The sequence below is a fragment of the Rattus norvegicus genome, chromosome 16 (assembly GCF_036323735.1).
Source record: "Rattus norvegicus strain BN/NHsdMcwi chromosome 16, GRCr8, whole genome shotgun sequence".
NCBI lineage: Eukaryota > Metazoa > Chordata > Mammalia > Rodentia > Muridae > Rattus > Rattus norvegicus.
The window spans coordinates 71983272-72006345 of NC_086034.1; the positions used below are offsets into that span (position 1 = coordinate 71983272).

Sequence of the window (23074 nt, forward strand, 5' to 3'; positions counted from 1 at the left end):
TTCTGAACCTGCTTTCTTGTTTCTAAAATAGTATGCAAAGGGAAGACACTCTTACTTGGGTGTGTGATTTTTGATATTGGTGCTATTATAATGTCTTCTAACTTCTTACTTGCTGGTGCCTGCTTTTGTAAATTATTTTTACTTTCTTTAATGTGAGAGTCTGCCTATGTGTCTGTGCACCACTTGCAGGCCCGGCGTCCATGGAGGTCAGAAGGCGACATTGGATCTTCTCCAAATGGAGTTCCAGAGGGTCGTGAGCTGCAGCATGAGTTCTGGGAGTCGAATGTGGGTCCTCTGGAAGAGCTACTAGTATTCTTAGCCACTGAGCCATCACATTTGAAAGATAGAAAACTGGACAGGACTGCTCCTCTTGTTCTAATAGGGCCCCTTGCCAGCCAAGATGATCTCACTTAAGGTCTGACTGTGAGGGTGCCAGGAAGCCAGAACCTAAGCTCACAAGGTGCTCTCCTAAGGGCTCACTCTGCAGCAGGACATCTCTCAGGCTACATCTGAAGGCAGTGTGCACATCTTAGGGAAGCACTAAGGGAAGTGTCCCAAAGGTGCTTAGCTGGACCACGCGTTGACTGCTGTCAGTAATTGAAATTTGCCAACAAAGATTTGTGTGTAATCTGTGATTTCACTTTTCAATTAAAGTTGCTTTCTTCTGGTTGGAAAGTACTTGACTGTTTTCCTCCTCAAAGCATGCCGCGAACATGAATCTCTCTTTTCTCTGGGTGCTAAAATGGGAGGAGGAGTGTGGAGTTGGATGACATGGAGGAGAAGCAAGAGGAGGGACGTTTGCAGTGGTGCCTGGATGGCAAAACAGAGGCTCTCTTCTTGCAAAGGTCTTGGGAACTGAGGCGTAGCTAAGGGCAAATGGATCTCAGTTTCCAGAGGAAGCCAAGGGTTAATGGTCTTACAAGGTCAGGATTGGGAAGAGCCGACCTCCAGACAAGCTACAAGAAGCAATAAGCAGGCGGTCATCTCAGGTACTAGGAAGTAGGAGATTGGATCATCTGATCCAAGAAGACTCTCTTCTACCACTCCCATGGGTCACATGACCTTAATAGTCATGCTGCCCTACAGTTCCTGGGACATAGGAGGAAGCTGTGTTCCAAGGATGGCTGGAAGGGTGTACTGGCTGGTTTGGGGTGTCAATTTGACACAAGCTTGAGTTATCACTGAGAAAGGAGCCTCAGTTTGAGGAAATGCCTCCACGAGATCCAACTGTAAGGCATTTTCTCAGTTAGTGATCAAGGGTAGGAGGGCCCAGCATATGGTAATGGTGCCATCCCTGGGCTGGTAGTCCTGGGTTCAGTAAGAAGGCAAGCTGAGAAAGCCAGAGCAAGCAATCCAGCAAGTAGTACCCCTCTCTGTCTTTTGCATCAGCTCCTGCCTCCAGGTTCCTGCCCTGTGTGAGTTCCAGTCCTGACTTCCTTTGGTGATGAACAGCAATGTGGAGGTGTAAGCTGAATAACCCTTTCCTCCCCAACTTGCTTCTTGGTCATGATGTTTTATTACAGCAACAGAAACCCTAGACAAGGGGTGAGGGCAAGACAGGAAGGAGGGGTTTCTTGGCTTTTTAGCCTTGGGCTAGAACAGTTTCTGCAACTGTCTAATGGATAATCCATCTATCCATCCATCCATCCATCCATCCATCCATCCATCCATCCATCCACCCATCCACTTATTACTAATTGGACAGGGACTTGGAAGGGCAGTTGCTATGTTTGCCTCCCCCTGAAACTCACTTGCTGAAACCCCATCTCAGTGCAATAGGATTAGGAATCGGTGCCTTCGTGAAGGTGAATGGCATCTCATGAAAGAACCTCCTGGGCACCCTTTTGTTTCTACTCTGCCATACAAGGACACAGCAAGAAGTCCCCATCTGTGTCTCGCTGGAGTCTGCTGAGCCCTTGACTGGACTTCTCATCTCTAGAACTATGACCAAGCAATTTCTTATTTATAAATGGTCCAGCCTACAGCACATTGCCATAGCCCCCTGAACAATCTAAAAGCAAATACCTGTTAGATCTACCGGGGTCCCTAGGGAGGAGCTACATTTCACTTCCTGTGCTCAGCACAGTACTGGCTATATTGGAAGACTCTAAGAAACTCTGTTGATTGGAAATTGGTCATCAGGGATGAGAGGGTAGAAGAACATTTGCAAACTGTAGTGGCCCATGGTGCAGAATAGCCCAAGCCAAGGTCCTAGGACAGGTGACTTTGACTGGGGCCTTCCTGGCAAGTCTGGAATGCTTTAAGTGTCCCAACAGGCAGTGCTTTCTAAAGCCTGTGCCCTTTCCCACCTTGCCTCCCCACCATGGCTGATAAAAGTCTATATGAGGCTTGTAACTTGGCCCCTGTCAGACAGGCATTAAGAATGACAGACTCAGAGCCAGGCTGAGGGACTTAGATCTGGTGGAGAATCAGCAGTTGGTTTAAGCTACTGAGACCTGTACAGAGCTATGGGCAGAGCGAGGCCCCGCGTGCAGTTAGTGCGAGTCCATTCCGTCTGGTTTCTTTCAAGTACAGATAATCCCTTCTACCTGGCCAGACAGCTGAAGTGTTTTCATTTTTTTTTTTAAATTTGGTAATAAATCTGCCAACTCTGGAAGGCTCCAGCTAGGATCCCTGTTTGCTACGTCTACACCAATGTCTCATAAAATAGTATAATGTGAAAAAGAAAAACGTATATCTTACACTTTGTCTGCTCTGCATTATGGCGGTCCTCTATTCATCCCCAATACAAATGTCTGACCTTCACACGGAGTTCAAACACTCTCTGTCAAACTGGAGGAGAGACTGCATTTCTCCACCTTCCTCTCCCTGGCCCCACTTCCTGCACCAATTTTGCCTGAGAGGGAGCAGGGTCTGCTGCTAAATGTGTCACACTGGTTTAATACTCCCTAGGAGGAAAAAAAAAGAGACTAGCATAAACGATTCTACGGCGTGCCCGTTAACCATGTTCAGATGGCCCCTCCCACCCCTCTTTTCTCTCCCTCTGGGCAAATGTGTGTAGAATACACTGATACAGGGCATCCTGTCGCTGAGGGCGGACTTGTGTTTATGGGAGGTAATTTTCCACACAACCAGATCTTCAACAATATCAGTTAATATTCAGTAGAACCAAACACCTCTCCAAGTTCATCTGCCTCTGTTCCTCTCCACGTCAGTTCAAAAGGGTCACCGAGCAACATACACTGTTTTGTTCCTACTCTTTGTCTTTGTGCCATGCCATTGTCCTGCACTGATTCTGGCCCTCTCTCTATTCTGCCCAGCTCAGCCTTGCCTACTCTCAATGCTTACTGCCTCCTCGAAGACTTTGTGGATTATACTACTCCAAGTGTTTCTTTTTTTTTCTTTTCTTTTTTTAGGAGCTGGGGACTGAACCCAGGGCCTTGTGCTTGCTAGGCAAGCGCTCTACCACTGAGCTAAATCCCCAACCCCCCAAGTGTTTCTTTACTCGGGACTTCACCAGCACTTACAGCTCACAGCATCTTCTTTTGGGGTCCAGCCATGCCCCGCTTTTTAATGGCTGCTGCCACTTCTCTATGTGATCGTTCTTCAACCTTCACTTCATTTTACCCTCTTCCTTCTTGTGGTGGTTTGAATATGCTTGGCCCAGGGACTGACACTATTTGGCGTTGTGTGGCCTGGTTGGAGTAGGTGTGTCACTGTGGTTGTGGGCTTTAAAACCCTCATCCTAGCTGCCTGGAAGTCAGTCTTCGGCCAGCAGCCTTCAGATGAAGACATAGACCTCTCAGCTCTGCCTGCACCACGGGCCCGCCTGGACACTGCCATGCTCTCGCCTTGATGATACTGGACTGAACCTCTGAACCTGTAAGCTAGCCCCAATTAAATGTCATCCTTATAAGAGTGGCCTTGGTCATGGTGTCTGTTCATAGCAGTAAAACCCTAAGCACTCATTCTTCTTCTCTTCTTCCTCCTCATTCTCATTCTTATTCTGTGACAAGGATTCAAAACGAAGACGAGACTGGCCTAGGGCACACCATGTTGGCAGAGACAGCCTTGAACTTACAGTGATTCTCTTTCTTCAGCTCAGCTGCTAGGACTCCAGGTGCGAGCCACCACGCTGGCTGTCGCAGTTCTGAAACTTCTTTAGTAGACCGTAATGTCTTAGAGGTGCCGCTTTCCTTTCTGTTGCCAAATGCAGTTTTTACTGTCTAGCAAACAGTAATGACTATGGAAACAATGACCTTGGGGTGGGTGTGCCTGTGGTGGTGTGGCCTGAATTTTCTAGGTTTGAGCAGTCAGAAAAATAATTTACACTTTTAAGGCAAGGGAGAGTCTTGACATGGGGTTATGGGTGCCGAGGTCTTTTCTCTTGCTTGGCTCCTTCAGGAGCCTGGGTAGAGTTAGTGAAACTGCCCAGAAGTATACTGATGGACGCTGGATTTCCTGATACACTAGGCTGTTCAAATTTCCAAGGTCACTGTGCCTCTATGCCAGCACCTTCTTCAAGACCCTCTGCATCTCCCAGGCTTCCACATGCAGACTGTATTTTAACCAGAGCAGGGACTTAAGTATCTTGGTGTTTACTCATATGTGTGGGATGAAACCACGGGCTGCCTTCTTCCTCCGCCCCTGTTTGCACCCGAAGGCTACTCTATGGGCCCCTTTGATTTGTGGCCGCAGTTTGTAGCTGTCGTCGATTTCTTTGTTGTTGTTGTTGTTGCTGCTGCTGCTGCTGCTACCGTTTTCTTGCTGCTCGATTTTAAGCTGAGTGTTTGGGTAGTAAATATGGTTTACACCGACTCGGCTGGAAATAATAGCATTTATGCGCTGAAGTTATTTCCAAAACCTGCGGTATGTGTATACAAATAGATCCACGGCAGGGCCCTGAGACTGGGGAGAGCACAGACTCAATAAAGCCTTTGAGATGGAGTATAAACAGGTGTCTGCGACTAGGACTAAGCCAGGCAGATAGGGCGCATATCACCCCCCACCCCTGATGCTGGCTCTGAAGTGGAGCCCTACCATAAACACTGTGCTCAGTGCTGGGGAGGTAGGAGGCATCTTTGTGATTATATTTACCTGTTCGATGCTCACTTGCGTTCGTTTGAGCACCTCACATTAAACTCCTTGCATTTCTATGCGTTCACCCTCAGTGAACCTCGGTGGTGTTAAACTTTAATTGCTCTGGATCCTGGTAAAGGGAAACTGTGCCAAGAAACCATGGGATTAGCTTATAAAACTAAGCAGCCCTCTTCTCTTCTGAAATGGCTGTCAGTCTGGGATCGTTGGCATGTTGGATGGACCCGGGCATGGTGCACAGAGTCCATGGACTCTCCATGCTGGTCACCTCCTCTTCCTCCTGATCAAGAGCAAAGGAATTCCAGGTTGCCGAGGAATAAATTAGAGAGCTGTCTCCTGAAGTTGGCTAGAACTGGTTTTGAGATAAAGATCGTTCACTGGTGGATCTGCATTGCTCCCGGAACAAGTACTCGTCTCCTTGTCTGACGATTGTCTGGAAGTGGAGCCCACATCTTGACCCCACATGAAGGTCTTGTTGGCCAAGGGTTTGATGATTTCAAAGGTGTCTTGGCTCTGTGTTGAAAGCTGTGTGACAAAAGCACAGGAAGGGTGTCCCGATTGCTCCCCAACTTGTAAATGCCAAGCAGAAATCTTGTTGCAGTTCCTAAATGCCACATTCCGGCGTGTTTATTGTCCCCCTCCTAACGGGGAAAGATGGTGAATGGACTAATAATTCAGGAGCCGAGAACATGTTTATTTGATTTTTAGAGCTTTAGCAAATACAGTGTGTACAAAACCCGGTGCCAACAGCATGCATAATTCCTCCAGGAATGGGGCCGATAGAAACAGAAAGCTTGCATGCTTCAAAACTGTAACCAATATTTACACATCTGAGTGACTAATTCTCCACTCTGAGCAGGAGAACAATGGGCGTAATAGTCAGGTGCGTTAATGCAGAGCACGCTCATCTGGTGACTTGGATATTTGACACACAAATAAACTTGGGAGGGCGGCGTGGGCAGGGGGAGATGCGGAGGCCTTTTATCTACCTGTGTAACCATACACCAAACAGCAGGTTACAAGCCCGCTCAGAAAATGCTGACCCAATGCTGTTCTGGTACCTCATGTGCAGGATTGGCAGATGATTTGCAGCGCTGCAGGAGTTCTGTAGCTGACCTCATTAGCGGAGCGTTTCCTGGCTTGTTAGCATCATATTTGTATAATTTACAGCACCTTCCTTTTTATGGAATGTGTTTCTTGCAGAGTGTAATGGCAGCAATATATTTAACCTATTGCATTTAGGCATGCTTTTGCTGCAGGCAGCCTGTAGACATAAAGGGCATTTCCTCCTCTCTTGCATGGGCTCTTTTCATTTGGGGCGTATGGGCTGCTGCTGCCGCTGCTGCTGTTGCTGGTGTGTGTAAATGTGTGTGTGTGTGTGTGTGTGTGTGTGTGTGTGTGTGAATGTATGTGTTTGTGTGTGTGTGTGAATGTATGTGTTTGTGTGTGTGTGAATGTATATGTTTGTTTGTGTGTGTGTGAATGTATATGTTTGTGTGTGTGTGTGAATGTATGTGTGTGTGTGTGTGTTGGTATGTGCAAGTTTATGAGTGTATACACATATGTATATGTTACCTGGAAGACATGAATAGGTCCTGGAGATAGGTCTCTTACTCCAAGGACAGTGACCACTTCTAAGATCTGCTTGCTTCATTGCCACAAGGTGTGGCTTTGGGTGCGGCGAAGCTTACTGGCTTCTCTCTCTTGCTTTGAAAGAGATAGATACTGGGAATTGTTTCTTTTGGGTGGGAGTGACAGTGGTGAATGATGCTCTTCAGAGTGTTGGCATACAGAAGGAAGTCTTCAAGAGTCTCTGAATGATGTCTTAGAGGTTTCTTCCTAAAAAGATAAAAGAGAAAATTGAAGAAAGTTACATGCTCCCTTCCCCCAAGGACGGGTTCTGTCTTAAATAAGCTTGTACCTTGGGAAAAATGTAGATTATTTATAATATATAGAGATATATGATTTATTTTCCTCTCCCTCTCTGAAGAAGTAGAACAAGGAGAAATGGCCAGGGAAACTAGAGAGTGTCTGAAGATGAAGAAGAAGGTGTGTGTCCTAGTTGGTTTTGTGTGTGTGTGTGTGTGTGTGTGTGTGTGTGTGTGTGTGTGTGTGTCTGACAGGAGCTGGAGTTATCTGAAAAGAGGAACTTCAGCTGAGAAAATGCCTCCACCAGAATGCCTGTAGGCAAGTGTGGGGGTCATTTTCTTGACTGAAGTTTGATGTGGGAGGACCCAGTTCACTGTGTGTGATACCCACTGGGCAGGTCCTGAAGTGACTAAGGAAACAAACTGAGAAAGCCAGGGGGCTGGAGTAATCAGCATTCCTCTGTGGTTACTGCTTCAGTTCCTACCTCCATATTTGTGGTGGTTTGAATCAGCTTGGCCCAGGGAATGGCACTATTAGGAGGTGTGGCCTTGTTGGACTAGTTGTGGCCTTGTTAGAGGAAGTGTGTCACTGTGGGCATGGGCTTTAAAACTCTCGTCCTAGCTACCTGGAATCCAGTCTTCTCCTAATGGCCTTCAGATGAAGATGTAGAACTCTCAGCTCCTACTGTACCATACCTGCCTGGACACTGCCATGTTCCTGCCTTAATGATAACTGTCTGAACCTTTAAACCTGCAAGCCATGATGATACTCAACTGGACCTCTGAACCTGTAAGCCAGCCCCAATTAAATACTGTCTTTATAAGAGTTGCCTTGGTCATGGTGTCTGTTCACAGCAGTAAAACCCTAGCTTAGACAATATTTCTGCCTTGAGTTCCTCCCCCAACTTCCTTCTGTGCTGGACTGTGGTGTGAGGTATAAGCCAAATAAATCTTTTCTTCCCCAAGTTGCTAATGATCATAGTGTTTTATCATAGCAACAGAAAGCAATTAAAACCATGTAAAAGAAATGTTGGCCCCGTAATCCAAGGCTCTGATACTAGTGTCTGCTGCCATGAGCCAGGACGTCACAACCTTGAGTAATTGTACTTTCTTTAAGGTCACAGCTCAGACACCGGGGTGTGTGGAGTCTCTGGAACCAGACATTGCATGTTCTAAGGCCTTCCTTTCTGCTGTTCTGCATGCAGAGGAAGGCTGAAAGCTGGGGTTCTCACCAGCCCACAATGCAGAAGTGGTAGGTGGAGTGACAAAATAAAGAGATATGCTCTCCAGGGTCTGCCAGTGGCCTTCAGTTTCCTCTCCTGAGGGAACAGATTAGGCTGTTTGACAAAGCAACTGAACAGTGTCATCATTCAGAAACCAAGGTAGGGTGATTTTTAGAGCTCAGATGAATACTTGGGAGAGAGCATAGACAGATGCTTACTTCCTTTCCAGGAGTACTCTCCTTCAGGAGAAATTCACCTCATGTGGCAGTGGTTTGAATAGGAATGGTCCCTGGAATTGTGATGGTTTGAGTGGAATGGCTCTCATAGGCTTATGTATTTGATTTGAATGCTTTCTCATTAGGTAATGACACTATTTGAAATTATGAGGTGGTGTGGTCTTGTTGGAGTAGGTGTGGCCTTGTTGGAGGAAGTGTGCTAAAGGGAAAAGGCTATGAGGTTTTAGAAGCCCAAGCCAAGCCCAGTGCCTCTTTCCTCCCCGCTGCCTACAAATCTGGAGGTAGAAATCCCAGCTCCTTCTCCAGCACCATTCCTTCCTATGTGCTATCATGTCTTTTCCCATGCTGATGACAGACTAAACCTCTGAACTGTAAACCGTTTGTGCAATTAAATGCTTACTCTTTCTTCTAAGAGACAGCATAGTCGACTAAAACATCCCAGGAGCAAGGTACACAGGCAGGCCCTGTACTTTGTCAAACTCAATAGACTGAGAAGGTCAGTATTCTATCAAATGACCTGAGGTTCAAGGCAAGCTTCTTCTGATTGGCTAATCAGTCTACAGTTCTTCCCATGTTCCTTCTGTCCCCAGCTTCAGAAGTTTCCGGAGCCTCCCTGATCCTGGTATGTGTTACAATTGCAATTCCTTTTGTTTTTACTGAAAAGATCAAGTGTTCAGTCTGAATCCACGGGGGTTGGATTTTAGGACCCCTGAGGTCACCCAAATCCATGGGTGTCCCAGTCCTTCATGTAAGCTGCCGTTCGTTGCCTTTAACTTAATATACCCACATGTTACCTCTACATTATTTATAATACATACGCCAATGAAAATGTTACATAAACAGTTGTTAGACGGTATGGCTTAGGAATGATTTCAGGGAAGACAGCCCAGCCCAACACTGTCAGCTCACAGTTAATCAAATCAGTACAAGTGAAACGTATGGTCACCGAGGACCGACTGTGTCCCTCCAGAACTCAAGAGTGCAACAGTTTGTGCAATTGTTCCCAAGGTTAAATGTATTTATATATAAAAATGGAAGGGGCATTTATATTTGAGTTTTTTTTTTTTTTTGAGCTGGGGACCGAACCCAGGGCTTTGCGCTTCCTAGGTAAGCGCTCTACCACTGAGCTAAATCCCCAGCCCCTATATTTGAGTTTTAAATATGTCTTGTTACCTCCTGGAGGTAAAGGCATTGGTCAAAAACAAACAAACAACAACAACAAACCCGAGACAAACAAAAACAAAAGCAAAATTCAAAACAACCCCCCCCCCCAAATCCACCACCCATCCAAGCAAAGCCATTGTGTATAGCTTCCCGGTTCAAGCTTCATGGGTCCATGCAATCCTAGGACATTTACAGAGTACCATTAAGTACTAGAACGTCAATGAAAGTTTGCCGTCCGGGAGCTCTTTGTCTCGGTCTTGGGTGAGGTGTCTATGCAGCTTAAATAGATGTATCAGTAGCATGATTTGATGCAGAGAGCTTCATTGTTTAGCCTCTACTAGTTTGATTGTCTTCAAATCTGTATGAGTAGGTACTGATTCACGTGCTCATTACACGGCCCCATCAGTCCCAGCCCCACCACCTTTCCTTGCTTGGAAAACTATTTTTCCCTCCAGACAGTTAAGTGCATGGCTTGGTGTTTTCAATGAGGCATCTTCTTTCCTGCTAGCCAGAGGTTTGGTTAGATGAACTCTGTCCTGTCTGTAAAGGCGGATGCCACCATCTTTCAACTCCTCTTTGTGACTGGATCCTCTACTTAACCCTAGGTCACTTCAGTTTTGCTCAGTTTTGTGTGATCTAGAACTCCATACGATATCCATGCTCTCCTTCATCTTTAGCACATAAATGTGTCTGAATCTCCACCTTTTAAAAAAGAGACTTATTATTTCTGTCTGTCTGTCTGTCTCTCCATGTGTGTGTGTGTGTGTGTCTGTCAATGTGTCTGTCTGTCTGTCTGAATTTGGTTTGTTCCCATATTTGCAGAAACCATAGAGGCCAGAAGGAAGCATCAGATCCCCCGTAGTAGGAATGATTGTGAACTAAAGGATATGGATGCTGGGAACGAAACCTGGGTCCTCTGCACAAGCCATCGCTGCTCTCTCCTCCCTCTGAATCTCTCCAATTAAAAAGATACAGCTAACGCCATTCCTTATCTCTGGATCAACTACTTCTTGTAGTTCCCCAGCCACCCTTTCTGAGCGGCCATGACACACTTAGTCCTGTGGCAGCTAAGCTCACGTTGGGTGGCTTCTGGCCTCACTTCATGGATTAAAACTATTCCCCATAGCCATCTATGAGCTACCAAACATTGACTGTAATCGGCATCGTCTCTACTCCCTATAAGCTAGCCCCTCTCCTTAGAACATCACGTTGGGTTTGTTCTCCTTTCTAGTCATTTCTTAGTTTGCTTTGTCCACTTCAGGTTTGATGGCTGCCCCTTCTGTGGAAGTGTCTGAGTTTCTACTCACTTTTTCTTCTTTGCAGGACCATTTTTTTTTTATCAATTTCTCACAGCTTCTGTGGCCGCTGTGAGATTTTGACAAAGATTGCCCTGAGATTCTGTAACTTCTTACCACATGGGGCCCCTTGGCTACATTGTTGCAAACGGACTGTTAGGTGGGACGGGAACCTAGTTCTCTTACACACTCTGCTCAGAATTCTGGGTGGGGGTTGTGGGGGGGGATGGTGGAGGGATGGGGAGGTGGGGGAGTAGTATGCCTATGAGATGTCCAGTAACTGTAAGGTGGTGGGAAGAGGATCGCAGTGTGGATGCCTGCATTCTTCATATGCTTACAAAACCTACCATGACCCAAGAAAATAAGTCCTCTGCCTCTGGTTCATCTCTTGCCTCTGGTTTTGATCCTCTCCAGTGCTGACTGACATCCTGAGACTCCTAACATCAGTGTGCCAACCCTTGGCTTTGAGATTCCATAACTACTTCTCTCTGCAGGAACATGACTCCAGCTCCATTCCCTTGCTTAAGAAACTTCTATTTCTCCTCCAGAGAGCTCTCTTCAGGCTGGCTTTTGTCAATGAGACTTGCTTTAGTCTGCTAGTCTTCTCCTTGTCTTGTGCTTCTACCACACCTTGTTCATTGTTACTAACACTGATCAATAACTTAGGGGCTGGGATCTATCAGAATTTGTAGCTCTATTGTAAGTCCCAGGAAGGTCGGGGGGGATTCCTTGTTTGATAAATGAAACACAGGAGATCATTTGGCAGAAACCTGGTAACTTCAAAGAATTCTTGACTCACTTACAAAACCAGTAAATAATGACGCCCTGCTTAATTAAACACAGCAATCAGGGCAACAACAGCTTCTGATTATGAAATGGTTTGTAATATATTACGAATCATTTGTAATGGGAGGAGGATTTGTTATAAATATAAATGACAGGCTAAACACAATTTTGATAACGATCACTCCTGTGTAAGGTTATATGCCTTTACTTTTAATTATATAACCTCAATTGACCTTTGGAAGACCCTTTTCAGAGATGTCAAATAGATTATTAGCACTTTACAGGTCTTCAAGCTGAGGTTTGGTGAAGCAACATGCCTTCCATTGAACAAACAAAACAGCCAGGTCTCTATAGCCCAGAACCAGGAATTTGGTCTCTGTCCCAGGATATGAAAGAAAATAGAATGTACTGGATAGTGGGTTAATTGCTGGCCGTGCAAGCACAGGGACCTGAGTGCAATCCTGAGAACACACATGCAGAAAAGCTGAGCCCAGTAGGGGACATTTCTGATCCCTGTGCTCCTACAAGAAGATGGTAGTCAGAGACAGGAAGGTCCCTGGAGAGTGGCACTATTAGAGGGTGTGGCCCTGTGGGAGTAGGTGTGGTCTTGTTGGAGTATGTGTGTCACTGTTGCCTTAAGACCTAGCTTCCTAGCTGCCTGGAAGCCAGTATTCTGCCAGCAGCCTTCAGATGAAGATGTAGAACTCTCAGCCCCTCCTGCACCATGCCTGCCTGGATGCTGCCATGTTCTCACCTTGATGATAATGGACTGAACCTCTGAACCTGCAAGCCAGCCCCAATTAAATGTTGTCTTTATAAGAATAAAAGCAAGGTCCCTGGAAGCTCAAAGGCCAGCATGTTTGGTATAATCACAGCAACAACAAAGAGACTCCATCTCAGATCATGTGGAAGATGAGGACTGACAGCTGATGCTGTCACCTGACTTTGACCCTTGTATTAAGGCATGCACACACCTGCAACTCTTACACACACAGAGTCACATCAGATACACACACACACACACACACACACACACACACAGAGAGAGAGAGAGAGAGAGAGAGAGAGAGAGAGAGAGAGAGAGAGAGAGGCACAATCCTGCTAATTCTGAGTTTGCATTTAGTGTAGGTAGTCATTTGATAATTATTTGTTGAACATCTAAATGCAATGGATAGAAAGGCCAACAGGACTGACAATGTTAGCAAGATTTTAAAAACACCTATAAGTCAACAATTATGAGATAATAAGCAGAAACAATACGATATGCCATGTTATGTAGGAGAGAGGTGGAGTCTGGCCAACAGACTAGATAATGGCTTTTAAGTGACTTCAGCAATCACTTTAAATAACTGTGTGGGTGTGGGAGGTTTGTATACACTCCTCAAGAATCCTGAACCCACTAATGACAGGGTTGACAAAGGAAGCTTTATTATAACTTGGGACTTGATTGACATGCAAGACATAAAATGTGTGAGTAATACCCAGCCTGGCTCTCTCATGTGCACAGAAGGGAACAGAAGACTCTATTGTCCCTGTTACTGGTAGAACAGTGTCGTGGATATTTGTCTGTTCAAATTTAATTCTCTCCACCACTCCATCTGAACATTTTAAACATGTTCTAGAGTGGAGAGGGCACTGGTCGTCATTTACTGAACCCTGCCCCTATAGAACAACCAGGGTGTCTCTCTCTCTAGTAGAAGGTCTTTATTCAAGACATGGCTTTCCTTAAAGGAAGACTTCAACCATGCATAGGAAGAATTATCTCAAAGGCTTGCAGTTCCGAAGATCCTGGGATGGAAAAAAATGTGTGTGTGTGTGTGTGTGTGTGTGTGTGTGTGTGTCTGTGTATGTGTATTGTACATGTGTGTGTGTGTGTGTGTGTGTGTGTGTTTGTGGGTAGGCCAAAGACTAACCATGAGTACTGTTACTTGAGCTATCCCCTTGTTTTTTGAGCTAGCCTTTCTCACTGGCCTGGAGCTTGCCTTCTAGTCTAGGCTGGTTGGTCAGTGAGCCCAGGATCTATTGGTATGCACCTAACCAGCTGTCATTACAAATGCGTGTCACCAAATATATAGCTTTTTAATATGGCTTCTAACGAGTTGAACTCTGAGTCTGAACATTTGCATGGCAAGCAATTTACCAAACGAGCCTCCCCTGACTGTAAATCTTGCCTTTTTAATATTTGGTTAGCTTTTGGTTTGGCTCCTGATATGCACAAACCTAGGGTAGTGCTTTAGACACAATAGGTGTTCAATAATTAGTGGCGATTATGAAGAGAATGCAGCCAACTGAGAAGAAAGAATGGATTTGAAACCCAGTTCTTCCAGTCAGATGACAAACAGCATCCTAATCTAATTGTAGCAAGTTACCTAAATGTTCCAATCTGAAGTTTTTCTTTCCATCTGTAAAGTTAGTAATAGCAGTTATGGGCAGGGTTCCCTAACTGATGTTTTTATTTCTTATTAGTACCGCTTATTAGTCTTGAAAGCTTAATGCTATAGGTAAGTTAACTGAGGTTCATAGACAGTAAGTCATTTATTTGTCTTTGGAGGTACTATTTACCCAGTGTCCATCAACACTGAGATAAACCAAAGCCTGTGTGACTCTGGTATCTGATTATTTTCTACTTCATCACCCTGGGTGTATAATGAAGAGAGAAATGCTGAATTGTAAGGATTACAGTCGGAGTACCCAGTGCGCATAGAATTGTAGATGTTATTATTAACTATGTTTAGAGTGGTTTATTATTTATTCATATTATTTAGCAATGGGAAAGTCTTGTCATGTGATACCCACCGGGAGCCTTGTTTGGAAATTCCCTGGTTGGCAAAGAGTAGAAGATCAATAAATGCCTGTGGACATGCCAAAGATGTTGCAGTTGATACACATTAAAGGCCTGATGTCATCTGCATTTGTAACCAGATGATGGTCTTTAACACCTTTATCACAAGCACTCCATTTTGCTTCTGAAAGCTCTGGAAAGGTTTTTATGTTAATTTTTGAGAACTTTATAAATTATGATTTGATTTGCATTTATCCCCTCTTCCATCTTCTTCCAGATCTATTCTCTACTTCATATTCAATTAACTATATTTTCATTAAAAAAAAACCTATAGAGTCCCATTTGTGCTGCTTCTATACTCTTGGGTATGTGGTCATCCACTGAAGCATGTTAGGTGGACCAGGGACCACCAAGGACCACACCCTTAGAAAAAGCTAACACCTCCTTCCCTGGCAGCTTTCAATTACCGAAACTTCCTCGACTATAGATGCTACTTTATGCTCCTCCTCCACCTCCATGGAGGGATTTTGTGTGGCTTGAGCTTGTACATTCTGTCACAACTGCTAGGAGTTCATAGGCCAAAACTGTGCTGCTGTGCCCAGAGAACAATGTTGCCTTGTAGTCATTCACTGCCTCTGCCTCTTCAAGTCTTGTTGCCTCTTCTACCGTGATCCCTGAGTCTTAGGAGGAAGGGTGTGCGATATGGATATTCTACTTAAGACTGGGGACCCCACAGTCATTTATATACACTAACCAGTTATTGATCTCTGTGTTAATTACTATCTACTGCCAAGAGAGGCTTTCCTGATGAGGTCTGAAAGATGTGCTAGTATATGGATATAATGACAAGTCAGGAATCAGTGGTTGTAGGTTCTCTCCTAGGACCTAGGACCTATCTAGCTATAGGTTCTTGGCCTCTATAACTGTGCCAGGTATGGGTTCCATTTTGGGATCTGGACCTTAAAATCGATCAGTGAGTGGTTGGTAGCTCCCATACCAGAGGTGCCACTATTGCATCGATGAGCTTATTTTGCTAGGTAGATAACTGTTATAACTCCTAGAGCTCACAGCTGGATAAGATTTTTTTTAACTTTAATTTTTTTTAATATTTATTTGTATACCTTAACTTAAAAGGTATAAATAGTTTAGGGGAAAAACTTCAAGTTGGTAGAGGCAAAGTAGTTAATGAGTGATAAGCAGATGAGGGTCAATAAATCTTTTGAGTTTGTTTTCATCTAAAGATAAAAATGGTTGGCAGCTGGTTAAGAATGGCAAACATTTTCTCACACAGTAACACACATAACACCTTTCAGCACTGTGAAAGCTATCTAGTGGGGATAAAGCTTCCATGTCAGTAGCAGTTTGGTTTCTCCATATTGAGTGGCTTAAGTATGTGAGGTCTTCAGCAACATGGTGTTACTGTGAAGTTCTGAAGGATGACCAAGAACAATGACACTCATCAGCAATATTTGAGGATCCCTGGCCAACAAGTCCTATAGGGTTCATCTATAAGCTATTATCATTTCTTGGCTATTGTGAATAGAGTAGCAACTTTTATAATATACTGTAGGACAAGTAGCTGAGAGGTGGTGAATTCTCCTTTTGCTACAGAGAAGTAGGGCAATATTATACCAACTCTCTATAAATACTAACCATGAGCTCTAGGCAAGATTTAAAATTTTAAAACCCAAGTACTCACATCTATCAATTTTGGAAAATTCTTTAGATAAAAAGGAAGAGTATTGGATAACTTTTCTGGTTATTATGGCCACATCTGAAGTTAGCATCACATGGGGGTAGCTGGGTCAAATTCCCATAGAAAACCTATGGTGCCTCTGGCTTGAAGAAACACATGACAGAGGTTTAGGCAATGATAGCTACTAACTATAAACCCTGTACCACTCTCTGTCTAACTTGAGGATCAAGTGCATATGGGGCACCATCCAAACAGCTCAGCTAAAGATAGAAGAACCGAACTGAGATTTAGAGAGCCGCCCATGAGATAGTTTGTCATCTGAGTCCTCTATTCCATCAACAACAGCTCAATAATCTTCAAAAAATACAAAATAATTCAGAGGAACCACAATGTCTAGAATACTCACACTGTCTAGAATATAATCCCCAAATTTTAATACGGAAAGAGTAAAAGGATGTGGAGGAAATACAGCCCATAAAAAATTGATTATGTAGTTAAAATTACTGAATATATACTCATCAATATAGGAGAAAGTATGACTCAAAGGAAGAAAAGGTAGAATCTTAGTGGAGACACAATACACTAAATAAAACCTCGGAACAGAATTTTAGGAGCAAAACTGCAGTAACCGCTTAAGAAGGATGGATGTGACATCAGAGGATTCAGTGAAATTGCAGAGGGAGGTAAGAGTCTCTAGGCCTAAGAATAGAAAAGAGCAAACTAATGAACAGCATCTCAGACATTGTGAAACAAAGTCAAAATGTCTAACGCATGCTTAGTGTTGCAAAAGTGGATCAAAAGAAGGATATAATAAGCAAAAGTATACTCTACAAATGTCAAATTCCACATGATATGTATATAAGATGTTGAAAATGACAAGTAGAAACCAGTCCTCACAGATTTCCTAAATTTGATAAATGGCCCAAGTTCATACATTGAAGAATCTTCGTGAATCCAAAGCCAGATATATATGAAGAAGATTATGCTAGGGAGCCTCTCAGTCTAACTGTCCACAAACCTTGACAAAAAGTAAAACTCTTGAAAATCTTGAGAAAAAGGACATAGTGCATATAAATCGATAATCTACTGGAGTTCCAAACATGATAGAAGCCCATCGCCAAATGGATGTATGATGTGTGTGAGAAAACAAAAGAGACCTGTTCACCCAGATTACATCGAGTGTGAATACTATTTAACAACATAGGCAATGCGTGGGAACCTTTAGATTAAGCAAGATTGTTTGAACTGGGAAAAACTTGAAAGTCCCTCAAAGGCCCATATGCCAAAGGCTTGGCCCCCCAACTTCTGAGTATTGGGAGTTGCTAGGACCATGAAGACATGAGGCATAGTGGGAGGAAGTTAAGTCATTAGGTATGTGCCTTTGGAGGGCATACCCAGATATCCCTGTATCTGCTTTTCTGCTACCATGAAGTGATTAGACTTCCTCCAACATGCCCACCCAACATGACATACTGTGCCATCTCAGGCCCAAAGCAATGGTGCCATGCTGCCACACAGTGATATCTCTGAAACCAGGAGCCAAGGCAAAGCTTTCCTATTTTTAAATTCATTCATCTCAGGTATAAATGGAATGTTAACACACCCACGCTACAGCAGATGTTACAGAATTCTTTAGATTCAAAGAAGATGCTAGCCATATGGAAAAGTAGGTCTTCAGGAAGAAAGAGCATCAAAATGGTAAGTAAATAACCTGGTATAAATAGAAAACAGCATTTCTTATTTCTTTAAGATGCACATACCACTTTATAAATTAAAATCACGTCTTGTAGGGTCTATGGTACAATAGATGTGTCTGGATGATACACTCAACGTTTGCAATGGGGTGAGGTGGTTCCAGTGCCTAAAGAGTGGCAATGTTTTCTTATGTTTTGCGTAAATAGTACAATATTAGTTCTTAGAAGACTGTACATTTTAGTGTCTAGAGAAAAGAAGATTGATTCAATGAAGGAAGCTTATGTGAAGTTACTTGTGATGATTTCAATGACAAATTGTGTTGATTAATTGCTTCTATGTAACTTTGCAAAGATAAAAGAAATTAAATGAAAACAGTGAATAGGGAAACAGGTCAAAGATCCAGAGTTGGCACAAGACATCCCAAGACCAAGTTCTCAACACGAAGGAGATTTATTTGCTCTAAAGGTACAAAGGGAAGGGAATACGGGATAAACACAGGAGCTAGAGATCAAGGGAGGAAAGGAAAGGAACAAGGGTGACAGGGAAGGGATATTTGCTCTGGAGGGACAAAGGCCTGCCTCTGGATAGAGGGGAGACATCTGGCCCAGGGGCAAATGGCACTTTCTAAAGAGAACAGAGGAAACCAGTGTTAGGATGAGTCACTTTGTTTTGATTGGTCGTGTTAATTAGGTGAGACAAAATGGGGCTTTTGATGTTAGATTTTAATACTTTGATAGCTGGACTGGGGTCGGGGTGGGGGAGGGGGGCGGAAGTGGCCAAATAAGGGACTATATCTTGGTGGTTAGCTTTAGGGATGTAATCTAATGGGCTTTAGTAAGGCAGAGGGAATGGGGGAGAAAGGTAAAGGTTTCATGTTTGCCATGCTTGGGCATGCTAGAGCCCCTTCAGGAGAGGATAGTCTTTCCTTTCTGCCCAGGAGTTACCTAGATTCTACTTCTCGGTGGGAAAATGGAGAATACTTTAATTTACTCATCCAGAGATGCTTCTTTCTATCTAGCAGATGCTATTGGATTTAAGGATTTATCTTAGCTACTAAGGACGTTCATACGATGGGTTGTCGTTTTTGTCTCCTTTTGGCCCATGAATTTATGCACTCTCCTAACCTCTACAACTGGTGGAATATTTGATCTTGTTGGCTCATCTTTGTAGGGGAAAGAGATGGTGTGCTTCTCAAAATATTCACCTTCCTAGGCTCCGATAATTGGTACCAGGTTGTGATATTGTCAACCTGACAGGATTTGGAGTCGCCTAGGAGACAAGTCATAGTACACCCAAGAGGAGAGATATCTTGATTAGTTTAGCCTATGGACACGATTAGGTTCATTGAGGAAGAGGAAGGATCTGGTCTTGGGTCCTGGGTAGTATCTAATGCAGAAAACTAGCTAGGCTTGAAGATTCATCCCTCTCTGCTTCCTCAGGGAAAGCAACGAAGGCATGGGGTTCCAAGCAGACCAACCGTTGGGAGTATGATAGTCTCTGATTTTGTTTCATGTTATGATGTGAAAAGTCTCCTGGGATAAAAAGATTGTGGGGCTGAGCATCCCTTGACACAGAGTGAGAACACGAGGTTACCTTCTTGCTTGGTGCCTACTTAGCTGTGCGACTTTAAACAAGTCACTAACCTCCTTGAGTCATAGTTCACTATATGAAACATTGTGCAGTGATCTCCACCAACGCTCTCAAAGGAAGTAAACTCTGTTTCCTGAGTTTGTTTAGTGCTCTGCTTAGAAGTAGGTGGTTGAATCCTATGTTTCAAACTTGAGTCTTAGGGAAAATGAGTGATGGCATTGTCCAAGATCTTTGTTCTTGGTTAGGTTTTGTTTTCTTGTGTGGTATAAATTGGCAGGGTGTAGTAACTACCTTTAAATTATAGCTCTGTTTCTATAGCCCTGTGACTTTGGACATGATGTCTCATTTTCCCCACCTGGTCTGGGGTCGGATAATATTGTAATTGTGTGTCACGAGTGACCAGTTGTCATTCTTACTTCATCTCTGTAGTACAAGCATATGTATGTGAGTCTGCCAGTCAGTGCCAAGGAGAAGCGGTTTACAAATAGTTCTCATCTTGGCCTAGAGAAATACCTACCCTTCCATGGACAAGCCTGCATAGTCCTTCTCTGCAGAGATGATATAGTTTTTTTTTGTTTTGTGTGTGTGTGTGTGTGTGTGTGTGTGTGTGTGTGTGTGTGTGTGTGTTCAAGGGAAAACAAACCACAGCAAATAGGAACCTGTAGGGTGAAGATAAAGGAGCCACAAGTTGGAAGGATGCTGGGCCTCTGTCATTGCTTGAAAGAGAGCTACCCTTCTCATTAGGGGGGCCATTTGGAATAAGTGTCTGATATGCTGTTGTTTTGCTTGTATTATCATGCATTTATTGTTTGCTTTTATAGAATTAGCCAATTTAGGAAGCACAAGTCATGCAAAGCATCTGGTGTGGTTAAACTGTCACTTATTAGGACTGAAGAAGTAAAAGTCTTCCACTTGCAAACAGTATCCTTCAATCGGATCCGATGGTTCCATCACCCTTGCCAAGGCTGAAGTTCCAGCATTCATTCCTGTGACTTTCACTTCTCCAGTAGATGAGGCAGAGGTAGCAACAGAGCCCCCAGAGTACTGGGGAGTAAGAAGGAAGGAAGGAAGGAAGGAAGGAAGGAAGGAAGGAAGGAAGGAAGGGAGAGGAAGGAAGGAAGGAAGCAGAGAGGTGAGAGAACTTGCCTAAGAATTTCCAAAAATAATAGATGATAGCTGGGCTGGGCATGGGGCACTAAATTCAACTCCAAAATCTTCCTTGTTATCAGTGAGGGGTTTTGACCCATTATTAGACAAGGAAGCTGGGACATTTGGTTGTGCAGAAGCTGTTTCTGTTAGAGCCCTTCTGCCATGTTATTTAAACATTCTGTGAAGATGAGCCTTTGACTGCGAAGGGCTGCCCCAGTGCAGCCCTACATCCTCCAGTCCTAAGGCTGCAAATATCCAAACTCAGCATCCTTTATGAATAGGAATAGATTGTTTCCTCAGCATCTCAACCTCTACACAGGGCTAGGTGTGTCAGCTCTGCACTCACGGATACCCTGCCTTTGCCTCTACTTACCTCTCCTCATCCACTGATTGGCTTCTGTGTTTCTGGTCCAGGAGAGTTCTGAGGGCTTCTTAAAAGCAGTAGTTCTCACCCTTGAGGCAGGGCTCTGCTCCTCTCCCAGAATTCAGGCATCTCTGAGAAGTCAAGAGCCAATCGGTCTGATAGGAAGTGACAGCGAGGCAGCGTTGTTCCAAGCCAAGTCCCAGAAAGGAGTCCGACGATGAACTTGGAGAGGGCACAGGTGGTGAAGGGACAGAGAAAGAGAAATGCCCATAGTCAGAGGAGACAGAGGGCTCTGGATGTCACAGAAAGGGGAAAGGACTAGCCAGCTGCTGGGAATGGTGTCCAGAGGGACCCACTTAGAGTAAAAGGCAGAGAAGAAGCTGGGAGGGTGCCTGCCCTGTGCTGGCTAGTGCTTCCTGCCAGGCCCTTCCCCCGATGGTCCGCATGGCCAGCTGGCGGATCTGCTCAGCACATTTTCATCCAGCTCAGCTCAGCACATCTCATTCCGGCCTGACCCAGACCCCTTGAAACCATTTGTTTCTCTTGGAGGAGAGGAGCTTGCGGTTGACCGTGGCCTCTCTGCCGCTACTTACCAACAGAGCACTGTTTCTCTGTCTTGCCTCTCTCCCAGGGATTGGACCAGCTCAACCCACATTCCAGAGCTTCTCCTTCCAGTGGCTTAGTTCCACGCTGCCTTGTCCAATCCGCACCTCCTGTTCTAGCACACTGGACCACCTTGCTTTTGTTAACCAAGACGCTGATGTATGCCCATTCTCTCTCTCTCTCTCTCTCTCTCTCTCTCTCTCTCTCTCTCTCTCTCTCTCTCTCTCTCTCTCTCTCTCTCTCTCTCCTTACAAATGGCTCTGCAGCAGCCCTGGGAGGGCGCAGCCGCACCAATCACGTCTCCATGGTTCCTTGTTAGCTGCACTCTAAGCAGGAAAGTGACTGGGCCTGACAATATAATTTACATTGCTGTATAAAACTATCTGTGGAAGCCAAGCTAATTTGTGCCAGATTAGGCTATTTGTCTCAGCCACTGTCTCGCAGCACAATCTATCAGAGGGCTGTTTTCAAATATCGCTTTTCAAGCGTGCCCTTGAGAGGCAGAAATTGATTGGGATCTTAGAGAGCAAAATTACAGCAATAACTTAAAAAGAAACAATAATTACTGAATCATACCAGTGTCAGCACTCTGGAAAACACGAAATAGCCATCAAACCCCAATCCAATATATTCCGAAGCGAATTTATTGAATGGAAAAAGCAGTTGAGTGAGGGTTTTTCTCCTCCCCCCTCCCCTTTCCCTGTACATATGGTTATCTCAAAACCGCAAGCGAATGAGTCGATAATTCTTGTCACTGACTGCTCCATTTTCGCCAGGCAGAGGAGCCCCATTAGCTGCCTGCTGCTGCACCCGGCTCCCTCTCACTGAATCCTTTCCCCTCTCCATGGCCGATTCATTTGCTTGTCTCTGCTCTTCGAGCAAACAAACATGTATAACTAATCATCTGTTAAAATGCAGAGGGCCGCTAATAAATCTCCGCAGCTGAAATACTTTAATGGGTAATTAATTGATCCTGTTCCAGAGGAGTAATAAGATAATAAATTAGACAATATTTCACTCAGTCGTGTCAGGCGCCTAGCTAATGGCGCTGTAGGGCTAAGCCGAAGGATAATAAATTAGCCAGAAATTAACTGCTAAGAGGTTTCTGTAGAGAAATCGGTTGACAAGTGAGTCACACAGTCCTGATTCAGGGCCTGCCTGGTAGTGTAGCAATCTCCATGAATGTGAACTCGGGCCTCGGGAGGGGGCCCGTGGGGCACTCCCAACCAGGCTCCAGCAGGATTAAGTTCCCAGCCAGAAGAGTGCTGTTGGGAAATACCCAATGTGTGAAGTGGGCCAGGGCCCTGCCTTGCACACCCAGCAGGTCCCTGGCTGCAGTGAAGTAGGCACAACATGTGATGTGCTCTGGGAAATAGCTCCCCACTCCCAAGCCAGCAGGCTCTCTGAGCTTTTAATGGGTCATACCTGCTGCTGTCATGTAAGTGACCTAGGCCACAGAACACCTATAGCCGCCATCTTGCATTGGCTGCGGAGCCCTGACAAATATGCTAATGAGGAAGGGTGGAGCCTGGGAAAGAGACTGGCGCTCCTTTAATAACAAGGCT

The 23074-nt window shown here is 44.6% G+C and overlaps 1 protein-coding gene and 1 long non-coding RNA gene across 13 annotated transcripts in view; one reads left to right on the forward strand and one right to left on the reverse strand.

Moving 5' to 3' along the window:
* Positions 1 to 23074, forward strand: part of LOC120097505 (uncharacterized) — a 98254-nt gene that overhangs the window by 49162 nt on the left and 26018 nt on the right. For 2 of the 10 annotated variants that reach the window (XM_063275889.1, XM_063275893.1), the window contains one exon: positions 7549 to 7696. The exons of 6 other annotated variants lie outside the window; for them this stretch is intronic. The gene's annotated coding sequence lies outside the window, so the exon portion shown is untranslated. Of the gene's footprint in view, positions 1 to 189; positions 676 to 7548; positions 7697 to 23074 lie in introns of those variants that run through there. 2 more of the 10 variants (XM_063275888.1, XM_063275892.1) reach the window with 1 other exon arrangement.
* On the reverse strand, positions 5732 to 21812 carry LOC108348413 (uncharacterized). Of its 3 annotated transcripts, none has more exons than XR_001841660.3 (3): positions 21500 to 21803; positions 20916 to 21128; positions 5732 to 6897 (listed from the first exon to the last, which is right to left on the reverse strand). It is a non-coding gene; the product is annotated as an uncharacterized LOC108348413 (long non-coding RNA). The 3 variants fall into 3 exon arrangements; XR_001841661.3 differs by lacking the exon at positions 5732 to 6897 and adding an exon at positions 20174 to 20437 and having other exon boundaries at positions 21500 to 21812; XR_010058461.1 differs by having other exon boundaries at positions 20916 to 21503.